Genomic DNA, 13,009 nt, shown 5'->3' with positions numbered 1-13,009 from the left:
CAAGCGCTTTACAGGCTTCTGGACTGCCACGTCAACACAACACTGACAGCCCGCCAGCACTGGAGTCAACTGGGGAGGATCACCTACACACAGATACAAACACACACACACACAGACAGACAGCCAGACAGCCAATCCCACCCACACACATCCAACATCAAATTCCACACAAACGAAAAAAGGTTCATGACCTAAAAAATAAAAACAGCTTTCTTGATATCCTGACCCAACCCTCTCAACAGCCTCATTTTCAACAAATTAACTCCATTGAATCAGAAGACATGAGAACAAAAGCAGCCTAAAAAGGTGTTCTTTCACAGGTCATTTGAGCAGAATAATTGAGGAAGTCTTACTGCTAAACTCAAAGTGAGAATAACCTCACCATTATGTAAGCTAGAGCTTAATAAATACACCAGAGCTCAATAAACTGCTCAAATATAAGAATGACTCAGTGTGATCGAACCTGAGAGGAGTTACCATTTTTGCAGTATTGAGTTTAAAACTATATAATGTACCTGTGATGTTGCGGAATGCATTTCCCTCCTAATTTCCACTGTGCGTTAACACCTTATGGTGCCAGGTAGGTAGGCTATACTTCTCTCTTTGGCTAAAAGAGCAGTGTGTTTCACAACTTCAAATCCTGAGGGCCACAGTTTGTGTGTGTGTTGCTCGAGATTCCTTTTTAAAGTAGCTGTTCAGTGTTTCCAGATTTCTATGAAATATGATATATAATTAATTACAATATGAGTGAAATACTGTAGTTTTCCTTAAAATTGTTTTTGATTAATTATGTTACACATTTATTTTGACCATTCAAACACAGAAAAGCTATAAAATCATTTTATTTGTCACATGGTTCGTAAACAGGTGTAGACTAACAGTAAAATGCTTTCTTATGGGTCCTTTTCCAACAATGCAGCGTTAAAGAGAAAAAAAAATTGTGACACGAGGAATAAATACACAGTGAATAATGAATAACGAGTCAAAATAACATATACAGTGAGGAAAAAAAGCATTTGATCCCCTACTGATTTTGTACGTTTGCCCACTGACAAAGAAATTATCAGTCTATAATTTGAATGGTAGGTTTATTTGAACAGTGAGAGACAGAATAACAACAAAAAAATCCTGAAAAACTAATGTCAAAAATGTTATAAACTGATTTGCATTTTAATAAGGGAAATAAGTATTTGACCCCCTCTCAATCATAAAGATGTCTGGCTCCCAGGTGTCTTTTATACAGGTAACGAGCTGAGATTAGGAGCACACTTTTAAAGGGAGTGCTCCTAATCTCAGCTTGTTACCTGTAGAAGAGACACCTGTCCACAGAAGCAATCAATCAATCAGATTCCAAACTCTCCACCATGGCCAAGACCAAATAGCTCTCCAAGGATGTCAGGGACAAGATTGTAGACCTACACAAGGCTGGAATGGGCTATAAGACCATCGCCCAGCAGCTTGGTGAGAAAGTGACAACAGTTGGTGCGATTATTCGCAAATGGAAGAAACACAAAAGCACTGTCAATCTCCCTCTGCCTGGAGCTCCATGCAAGATCTCACCTCGTGGAGTTGCAATGATCATGAGAACGGTGAGGAATCAGCCCAGAACTACTCGGGAGGATCTTGTCAATGATCTCAAGGCAGCTGGGACCATAGTCACCAAGAAAACAATTGGTAACACACTACGCCGTGAAGGACTGAAATCCTGCAGCGCCCGCAAGGTCCCCCTGCTCAAGAAAGCACATATACAGGGCCGTCTGAAGTTTGCCAATGAACATCTGAATGATTCAGAGGAGAACTGTGTGAAAGTGTTGTGGTCAGATGAGACCAAAATCGAGCTCTTTGGCATCAACTCAACTCGCCGTGTTTGGAGGAGGAGGAATGCTGCCTATGACCCTAAGAACACCATCCCCACCGTCAAACATGGAGGTGGAAACATTATGTTTCGGGGGTGTTTTTCTGCTAAGGGGACAGGACAACTTCACCGCATCAAAGGGACGATGGACAGGGCCATGTACCGTCAAATCTTGGGTGAGAACCTCCTTCCCTCAGCCATGGCATTGAAAATGGGTAGTGGATGGGTATTCCAGCATGACAATGACCCGAAACACATGGCCAAGGCAAAAAGGAGTGTCTCAAGAAGAAGCACATTAAGGTCCTGGAGTGGCCTAGCCAGTCTCCAGAACTTAATCCCATAGAAAATCTGTGGAGGGAGCTGAAGGTTTGAGTTGCCAAACGTCAGCCTCGAAACCTTAATGACTTGGAGAAGATCTGCAAAGAGGAGTGGAACAAAATCCCTGCTGAGATTTGTGCAAACCTGGTGGCCAACTACAGGAAATGTCTGACCTCTGTGATTGCCAACAAGGGTTTTGCCATCACGTACTAAGTCATGTTTTGCAGAGGGGTCAAATACTTATTTCCCTCATTAAAATGCTAATCGATTTATAACATTTTTGCCATGCGTTGTTCTGGATTTTGTTGTTGTTATTCTGTCTCTCACTGTTCAAATAAACCTACCATTAAAATTATAGACTGATCATGTCTTTGTCAGTGGGCAAACGTACAAAATCAGCAGGGGATCAAATACTTTTTTCCCTCACTGTATATATGTATACACAGGGAGTACCAGTACCGAGTCGATGTACAGCGATACAAGGTAATTAAGTTAGCAATGTACATATAGGTAAGAGTAAAGTTACTAGGCAACAGGATAGATAACAGGATAGATAATAGACAGTAGCAGCAGTGTTACGAACCCCGTAGCTTTAAACGTCTAGGGTGGATGGACAAGAGACCCGTAACATAATTCATGCAAATTAGAATCATGACATGAAACAGTGAGAACAAAAACTACACGACAACCATAAACTACCGTCAAACATAAAAGGTTTATTTTTGAACACACGGTAAAGGTTTGGGAAAAAGGGCTGAGCAGGACCCAAGAAATGAAACAATAGTGTAAAACACCCCTAAACTGATCTTGCCTGCCTCAAGAACCGCTAAGCTACTGCTAATCATACAAAAATTACAGTGGGTGGTCCGCTCAGGTCTAACTAGTGTTTTTAGACAGTTTTCTTCCTACGGGTAATGTACGCCCAAGGGCAACTTGCTTAAATTCCCCTTTTCCCAGAAACACACAACAAAGGTACCAAACAGAGTAACCAGCAAATGAGTGAGTACACAAAACACAGGACACCACAGTATCCATACTCACATATGGAAAATAGTCTAACAACAAACACAACTGACCTGCTTTTAAACAATGTGTTGTGTGGTTGAAAAACCAGAAACAGGTGGTGCAATGCAGAGGAATGTCCACTGATTGGTCCACCTCATCAATCAGCAGACACCCCAATGACCACCAATCAGGAACATACAGGAAACCTGTGATTAGGGCAGAAGGAGAGGAAAAACGCAAAAAGACACAGGATACCTGTATCCGTAACAAGCAGCATATGTGGTGAGTGTGAAAGTGTGTGGCGTCAGTATGCATGTGTGCGCTTGTTATGTGTGTGTGTTGTGTGTGTACACCGCCTGGTATAGAGGTCCTGGATGGCAGGGAGCTCAGGCCCAGTGATGTACTGGGCCGTACTAACCACCCTCTGTAGCGCCTTGCGGTCGGGTGCCTGCAGTCATATCAAGCGGTAATGCAGCCAGTCAAGATGCTCTCAATGGTGCAGCTGTATAACTTTTTGAGGATCTGAGGGCCCATGCCAAATCTTTTCAGCCTCCTGAGGGGGAAGAGGCACTGTGGTGCCCTCTTCACAACTGTGTGTGTGTGTGTGGACCATGTTAATTCCTTAGTGATGTGGACACCGAGGAACTTGAAGCTCTCGAACCGCTCCACTACAGCCCCATTGATGTAGTGGAGCACACACACCCCTGAGGGGCCCCCGTGTTGATGGTCTGCGTGGCAGATGTGTTGTTGCCTACCCTCACTGCCTGGGGGGCAGCATGTCAGGAAGTCAAGGAAGTCCAGTTGCAGAGGGAGGTGTTCAGTCCTAGGGTCCTGAGCTTGGGGAAGAGCTTGCAGGGGACTATGGTGTTGAATGCTGAGCTGTAGTCACTGAACAGCATTCTTACATAGGTATTCCTTTCGTCCAGGTGGGTGAGGGCAGTGTGGAGTGTAATAGAGATTGCGTCATCTGTGGATCTGTTGGGGTGGTAAGCAAATTGGAGTGGGTCCAGGGTGTCTGGGATGATGGTGTTAATGTTAGCCATGACCAGCCTTTCAAAGCATTTCATGGCTATAAATGTGAGGACTACAGGGCGATAACCATTTAGGCAGGTTACCTTGGCTTGATTCATGTTTTCTTTTAAATCCACAACTTGAATCCCTCCACAGCCTCATAGAGGATATTGATACATTTTCTTCAGATTACAACCTCTCACTTTCAGTTATTTGAAAAGGAAATCATCTCCCAAATAGCACTTTTTCTAAAACAAGCCATAGAAAGTTGGTTGCAATTTCAATTTCATCCTCCAGAAACGACAGAACAAATAATGCAACAAATATTGTGGTTAAAGTCAAATATACGAATTGATAAACCTTTTTTTTTTTGACAAAATGTTTAAAAAAGGTATAATCTCCGTAAATGATATCATCGGTAGGACTGGTGGAGTTATGTCGCACATGCAGCTAACAAAAAAGTATGGAAATGTCTGCTCTACCCAAAATTACAACCAAATAATTGCAGCATTACCGCAAAAATGGAAGAGGAAAGTGGGAGGGGGGAAAATGTAAGGAACTTGTCTGTCGGCCTTGCATTAAAGAACATAATTGGTTAAGGAAAACTGTGATAAATAACAAAGTATACCAGTTTCATTTAAGGACCAAAGGATTGACAGCCGATCCCATGGCATAGTGTTTATGAACTGATACGCAAAACGCAAAAATAAAAATCGATTTAAATTATTATATAAAATTCTTGCTACCAATAGAATGTTATTTATATGGGGGATACAATCTTCCCAGCTCTGCAGATTTTGCTGCGAAGAGAGAGAATCATTAGATCATTTGTTTTGGTACTGTCCATTTGTAGCTTGTTTTTGGACACAGGTCCAGGAATGGCTAAAGGATTGCAATATTTACCTGGAGCTAACCCTGCAGATAGCATAACTGGGTGATTTGTAAAGTCATAGTCAATCGATCAATAATATAATAATACTTTTAACAAAAATGTTTATTTTCAATTTACAATCTGTAGAAACAATGAGAATAGAAAGGTTCAGAACTTTTGTAAAACACCACAGTACATTTGAAAAATATATGGCAAATAGAAATCCAATATGGATGGTGTTAAGAGATAGATTGGTGGGGTTGAATGGTGTTGAAGGATGGGTCTAATAACAACTAACGACAACTAATAACAACAAGATAACTAATAATGTAAGCATACTGTGTCCATAATAAGTATATAGGTTATAGGTTGAGAGCTTTTGTGAAAGAGCAAAGTTAGAAAGATATGGCATATAGAAGCAAACCGGATGGACATCATGAAAATGATCGGAGGTTGAGGGTAGAGGAAGTTCAGTCGTAAAAACAAACAAAATATAATTATTGTAAAATTGACTGTGTCGATAAAATGTATATAGTATGTATAAGCTGGAAGGAGAGGTTCACTAGTTTACTCCAATTAGGGAAGGGGTGGTGGGGTTGGAAAGTAATAAAGGGAAATATATTTAAAAAAAAGGAAATGTATATGTATGTGTATATATGTATGTGTATATTTGCGAGAAGAAAGAAAACATATCCCCCATTGGAAGTGATGCAGACAATTACATTGATGGAAGTTACAATCTATCTGCAATATTAAAGCTGATCTACCCCCTAAAAAAATAAAAATAAAAGGTTACTGCTTTCTTGGGAAAGGGGACTGTGGTGGTCTGCTTGAAACAAGTTGGTATTACAGACCGGGTCAGGGTTAGATTGAAATGTCTGCTCTGAGTACGCATCCTGTTATTCCGTCTGGCCCTGCAGCCTTGCGAATGTTAACCTGTTTAAAGGTTTTCCTCACATCGGCTACGGAGAGCGAGATCACGCAGTCGTCCTGCTGGATTTCCCTTTGTAATCCATGATAGATTGCAAGCCCTGCCACATCCGTCAAACATCAGTGCCGGCATAGTAGGATTCGATCTTAGTCCTGTATTGACAATTTGACGGCTCGTCGGATGGTTGTAGCGGGATTTCTTATAAATGTCCGGATTAGTGTCCCGCTCCTTGAAATCGGCAGCTCTAGTCTTTAGCTCAGTGCGGACGCTGCCTGTAATCCATGGCTTCTGGTTGGGGTATGTACGTACGATCACCGTGGGGACGACGTCGTCGATGCACTTACACTGAACAAAAATATAAACACAACATGTAGTGTTGGTCCCATGTTTCATGAGCTAAAATAAAACATCCCCATTTTATACGCACAAAAAGCTTATTTCTCTCAAATTTTGTGCACAAATTTGTTTACATCCCTGTTAGTGAGCAGTTATCCATTGCCAAGATAATCCATCCACCTGGCAGGTGTGGCATATCAAGAAGCTGATTAAACAGCATGATCATTACACAGGTGCACCTTGTGCTGGGGACAATACATGTTTTGAGGGAGTGTGCAAGTTGAGGGAGTGTGCAATTGGCAGGCTGACCGCAGGAATGTCCACCAGAGCTGTTGCTAGAGAATTTAATGTTCATTTCTCTACCATAAGCCAACAAGGCCTCACAACCGCAGACCACGTGTATGGCGTCATGTGGGTGAGTGGTTTGCTGATGTCAACAATGTGAACAGAGTGCCCTATGGTGGCAGTGGGGTTATGGTATGATCAGGCATAAGCTATGGACAACGAACACAGTTGCATTTTATCGATGACAATTTGAATGCACAGACATACCGTGACGAGATCCTGAGGCCCATTGACGTGCCATTCATCAGCCGCCATCACCTCATGTCTCAGCATGATAATGCACAGCCCCATGTCACAAGGATCTGTTCACAATTCCTGGAAGCTGAAAATGACCCAGTTCTTCCATGGCCTGCATACTCACCAGACACGTCACCCATTGAGCATGTTTGGGATGCTCTGGATCAACGTTTACGACAACGTGTTCCAGTTCCCACCAATATCCAGCAACTTCGCACAGCCATTGAAGAGGAGTGGGATAACATTCCACAGGCCACAGTCAACAGCCTGATCAACTCTATGCGAAGGAGGTGTGCCGTGCTGCATGAGGCAAATAATGGTCATATCAGATACTGACTGGTTTTCTAATCCTCATCACCTACCTCTTTTTTTAAAGGTATCTGTGACCAACAGAAGCATATCTGTAGTCCCAGTCGTGAAATCCATAGATTAGGGCCTAATGAATTCATTTCAATTGACTGATTTCCTTATATGAACTGTAAGAGCTTATCTTTGAAATTGTTGCATGTTGCATTTATATTTTTGTTCAGTAGATTAATGAAGCCGGTGACAGATGTGGTAAACTCCTCAATGTTATCGGATGAATTCCGGAACATATTCCAGTCTGTGCAAGCGAAACAGTCCTGTAGCTTAGCATCCACTTCATCGGACCACTTCCGTATTGAGCACATCACTGGTTTTCGCTTCTAAGCAGGAAGCAGGAGGATAGAGTTATGGTCTGATTTGCCAAAGGGAGGGCGAGCCTTGTATGCGTTTCTGTGTGTGGAGTAAAAGTGATCTAGAGCAGGGTTTCCCAAACTCGGTCCTGTCCCGAGTTTGGGATGTGAGGCGAGCTCACCTCACCGTCTAAGGTGTCTGCGGTCGTTCGACCCTAACCAAGACTAATTTAATGGGCACACCTGCCATACCTCAGCCATAAATGTCCCTTTTTCTCCTAACAGCCACCCTGTGACTAAGTAATATGCTCAACACCCTCAGAATGTTTGATTTTACTGCAGTACATACGTTATACCGTGAGTGTACAAAACATTAGGAACACCTTCCTAATATTAAGTTGCACCCCCTTTTGCCCTCAGAACAGACTCAATTTGTCGGGGCATGGACTCTACAGGGTGTCGAAAGTGTTCCACAGGGATGTTGGCCCATGTTGATGCCAATGCTTCCCACAGTTGTGTCAAGTTGGCTGGATGTCCTTTGGGTGGTGGACCATTCTTGATACACATGAGGAACTGTTGAGCGTGAAAAACCCAGTAGCGTTGCAGTTCTTGACACACTCAAACCGGTGTGCCTGGCACCTACTACCATACCCCGTTCAAAGGCACTTACATCTTTTGTCTTGCCCATTCACTCTCTGAACGGCAATCCATGTCTCAAGGCTTAAAAATCCTCCCCTTCATCTACAATGACTGAAATGGATTTAACAGGTGACATCAATAAGGGATCATAGCTTTCACCTGGATTCAACTGGTCAGTCTAGGTCACCTGTCAACTGATTCCACGGAGGGCTGAGTGTCTTCGTTCTACCCTTGTACTCGATTGATGAATTAAAGACACTAATCAGTAAGGAACTCCCCTCACCTGGTTGTCTAGGCCTTAATTGAAAGGAAAAAACAAAAACCCGCTGACACTCGGACCTCCGTTTGACACCCCTGGTCTAGGTCATGGAAAGAGCAGGTTGTCCTAATGTTTTGTCCACAGTGTATATGTTCAATGAAAACCCCTATAACATGTAAATGTACCTCGACAGGTCTCAGACAGTGATCGAAAAACAGGATACTTTTTCTAACTTGCTCAGCACAACTGTGTTTTGGTGATCTTATAGCACAACCTTGTGGTCGTAGAAAGTATAATACTTACTCTTTTTTTTTCACGTTTATTTAACCAGGTAAGCCAGTTGAGAACAAGTTCTCATTTACAACTGCGACCTGGCCAAGATAAAGCAAAGCAGTGCGATAAAAACAACACAGAGTTACATATGGGGTAAAAAACATAAAGCCAAAAATACAACAGAAAATATATATACAGTGTGTGCAAATGTAGCAAGTTATGGAGGTAAGGCAATAAATAGGCTATAGTGCAAAATAATTACAATAGTATTAACACTGGAATGCTAGATGTGCAAGAGATTGTGCAAATAGAGATACTGGGGTGCAAAAGAGCAAAATAAATAACAATATAGGGATGAGGTAGTTGGGTGGGTTAATTTCAGATGGGCTGTGTACAGGTGCAGTGATCGGTAAGGTGCTCTGACAACTGATGCTTAAAGTTAGTGAGGGAGATGAGAGTCTCCAGCTTCAGAGATTTTTGCAATTCGTTCCAGTCATTGGCAGCAGAGAACTGGAAGGAATGGCGGCCAAAGGAGGTGTTGGCTTTGGGAATGACCAGTGAGATATACCTGCTGGAGCGCAGACTACGGGTGGGTGCTGCTATGGTGACCAATGAGCTAAGATAAGGCGGGGATTTGCCTAGCAGTGACTTATAGATGGCCTGGAGCCAGTGGGTTTGACGACGAACATGTAGTGAGGACCAGCCAACAAGAGCGTACAGGTCACAGTGGTGGGTAGCGTATGGGGCTTTGGAGACAAAACGGATGGCACTGTGATAGACTACATCCAATTTGCTGAGTAGAGTGTTGGAGGCTATTTTGTAAATGACATCGCCGAAGTCAAGGATCGGTAGGATAGTCAGTTTTACGAGGGCATGTTTGGCAGCATGAGTGAAGGAGGCTTTGTTGCGAAATAGGAAGCCGATTCTAGATTTAACTTTGGATTGGAGATTCTTTATGTGAGTCTGGAAGGAGAGTTTACAGTCTAACCAGACACCTAGGTATTTGTAGTTGTCCACATACTCTAGGTCAGACCCGTCAAGAGTGGTGATTCTAGTCGGGTGGGCGGGTGCCAGCAGCGTTCGATTGAAAAGCATGCATTTAGTTTTACTAGTGTTTAAGAGCAGTTGGAGGCTACTAAAGGAGTGTTGTATGGCATTGAAGCTCGTTTGGAGGTTTGTTAACACAGTGTCCAATGAAGGGCCAGATGTATACAAAATGGTGTCGTCTGCGTAGAGGTGGATCTGAGAGTCACCAGCAGCAAGAGCGACATCATTGATATACACGGAGAAAAGTGTCGGCCCAAGAATTGAACCCTGTGGCACCCCCATAGAGACTGCCATAGGTCCAGACAACAGGCCCTCCGATTTGACACACTGAACTCTATCTGAGAAGTAGTTGGTGAACCAGGCGAGGCAGTCATTTGAGAAACCAAGGCTATTTAGTCTGCCAATAAGAATGCGGTGGTTGACAGAGTCGAAAGCCTTGGCCAGGTCGATGAAGACGGCTGCACAGTACTGTCTATTATCAATCGAGGTTATAATATCGTTTAGGACCTTGAGCGTGGCTGAAGTGCACCCATGACCAGCTCGGAAACCGGATTGCATAGCGGAGAAGGTACGGTGGTATTCGAAATGGTCGGTGATCTGTTTGTTAACTTGGCTTTCAAATACTTTCGAAAGGCAGGGCAGGATGGATATAGGTCTGTAGCAGTTTGGATCTAGAGTGTCAACCCCTTTGAAGAGGGGGATGACCGCGGCAGCTTTCCAATCTCTGGGGATCTCAGACGTTATGAAAGAGAGGTTGAACAGACTAGTAATAGGGGTTGCGACAATTTCGGCGGCTAGTTTTAGAAAGAAAGGGTCCAGATTGTCTAGCCCAGCTGATTTGTAGGGGTCCAGATTTTGCAGCTCTTTCAAAACGTCAGCTGTCTGAATTTGTGTGAAGGAGAAGCGGGGGGGGCATGGGCAAGTTTCAGCGGAGGGTGCAGAGTTGGTGGCCGGGGTATTGGTAGCCAGGTGGAAAGCATGGCCAGCTGTAGCAAAATGCTTGTTGAAATTCTCGATTATTGTAGATTTATCGGTGGGGATAGTGTTTCCTAGCCTCAGTGCAGTGGGCAACTGGGAGGAAGTGCTCTTATTCTCCATGGACTTTACAGTGTCCCAACACTTTTTGGAGTTAGTGCTACAGGATGCAAATTTCTGTTTGAAAAAGTTTGCCTTTGCTTTCCTGACTGCTTGTGTATATTGGTTCCTAACTTCCCTGAAAAGTTGCATATCGCGGGGGCTATTTGATGCTAATGCAGTACGCTACAGGATGTTTTTGTGCTGGTCAAGGGCAGTCAAGTCTGAGGAGAACCAGGGGCTATATCGGTTCTTAGTTCTGTATTTTTTGAATGGGGCATGTTTATTTAAGATTGAGAGGAAATTACTTTTAAGGAACAACCAGGCATCCTCTACTGACGGAATAAGATCTATATCCATCCAGGATACCTGGGCCAGGTCAATTAGGAAGGCCTGCTCGCTAAAGTGTTTTAGGGAGCGTTTGACAGTGATGAGGGTGGTCGTTTGACCGCGGACCCGTTACGGACGCAGGCAATAAGGCAGTGATCGCTGAGATCCTAGTTGAAGACAGCGGAGGTGTATTTAGAGGGTATGTTAGTCAGGATGATATCTATGAGGGTACCCATGTTTACGGATTTAGGGTTGTACCTGGTAGGTTCTTTAGTGGTCTTCAATCCCGGCTGGGACATTAGGCTGCAATAATCTTCTGCCACCGGACACCGTCTTCTACCTGTAAAATAATAAATAACTAATAAAATACAGGTAGATAAATATATCTAAATAACCAATCAAATATCTCAGATTACTTCCAATGTACTTCAGCTTCGCAAGGCTAGACTTTTTATTTAATTAAATGTAAACATGTTTGTGATTACATTAGACATAATCCAAATGCAATGTACTGTGAAAAAGGAGGCAGGACACAGTGAACACATATAGAATTTATTGACAACCATATTATGCAAGATCCACTGCAAAGAATCAGAGGAGACCGATTGAAACAGATATAGAATTTATTATCAACCAGAAGTAGGAAAATACATTGGTAGGACTAAAGAAAACAAGCCAAACGTGTTATAAACAGAAAACTAGTCCAAAGACAGTCAAACCACGAAGACTGCTTAAGGAGAAAACTGAAAAAAGCCTTGTTTACCATTCAGTCTCTTAACAGTTTGTATAATTTTAAAAACAGCTGCCTCGATTTTCTTATCTCTGTTGGTGAACATTCTTTGAACGTTGTGCAAGTGTTTTTGCTGGTATTCCATGAATGGTAAACAAGTAGTTGGTCCTGTGTATATACACTACAGTGACACATCAATATAGTATGTACTCAGCTGGCTACAGATAGACAATCCTGATCATCAATAAAATATCACTATCAGCAGGGAGGAGGGTGAGGCCTATACAAGATAGAGGCAGGAGAGTAGATGCGTGAATGGGGTGATTGTTAGTGAGGTGGAATCAGCTGTAATTGTGGTCGGTCTTATGGGAAAAGTAGTGGAAAAACAGGTGACAGAAAAAAAAGTATTGGATAAGTTTGCTTCCAAATAAAATATTTTCAAAAATTTTTTCTTAATGACTGAGTAATACTGCCAAGTTTCTGCGGAATGGAAATGACCTGTCTGAAAGGAGATGCACTATTGCAAGGCAAACGGATGTTGGAAAAGGCAAAGAGTTCCTTCCCTTAGAGCCAAATCATGACAGTGGTCTTTGGATGGGATGTGTATGTAGTGTATAGAACAGGGGCGTCAAATCATTCCATGGAGGGCCTATTGTCTGCTGGTTTTTCCTTTCAGTTAAGACAACCAGGTGAGAGCTCCTTACCAATTAGTGACCTTAATTCAATCACTTACAAGGGAAGCGCGAAAACCCGCAGCCTTCCGTTGAATTTGAATCATTAGGAATGAGTTTGACACATAAGGTTAAAGAGAGTGCTCTACACTTGGACACAGAAAGCAGCTTTGGTGTGGACCTTGACAGGGAGTGCAGTCAGAGCAAGTCCTATGCAATGGAGAAAACAGAAGCACAATGCAAAAGTGAAAAAGTAAACTGAGTTCAACAGTGATCACTAACTAACTGATGCAAATGGTGACACATCAAGCAGTGTGATTCTCCCTCCTTGATCCAATCATAGAAACCAATGTTGGGGGGGGTTTCACAAAGTGGGGGTTAGGAGGGGACCAGACTAACTACTCCGTTTGGCCACAATGAA

The sequence above is a fragment of the Coregonus clupeaformis genome, chromosome 3 (genome assembly GCF_020615455.1).
Source record: "Coregonus clupeaformis isolate EN_2021a chromosome 3, ASM2061545v1, whole genome shotgun sequence".
In the NCBI taxonomy this organism is placed as follows: domain Eukaryota; kingdom Metazoa; phylum Chordata; class Actinopteri; order Salmoniformes; family Salmonidae; genus Coregonus; species Coregonus clupeaformis.
This window is presented reverse-complemented; position numbering follows the sequence as displayed.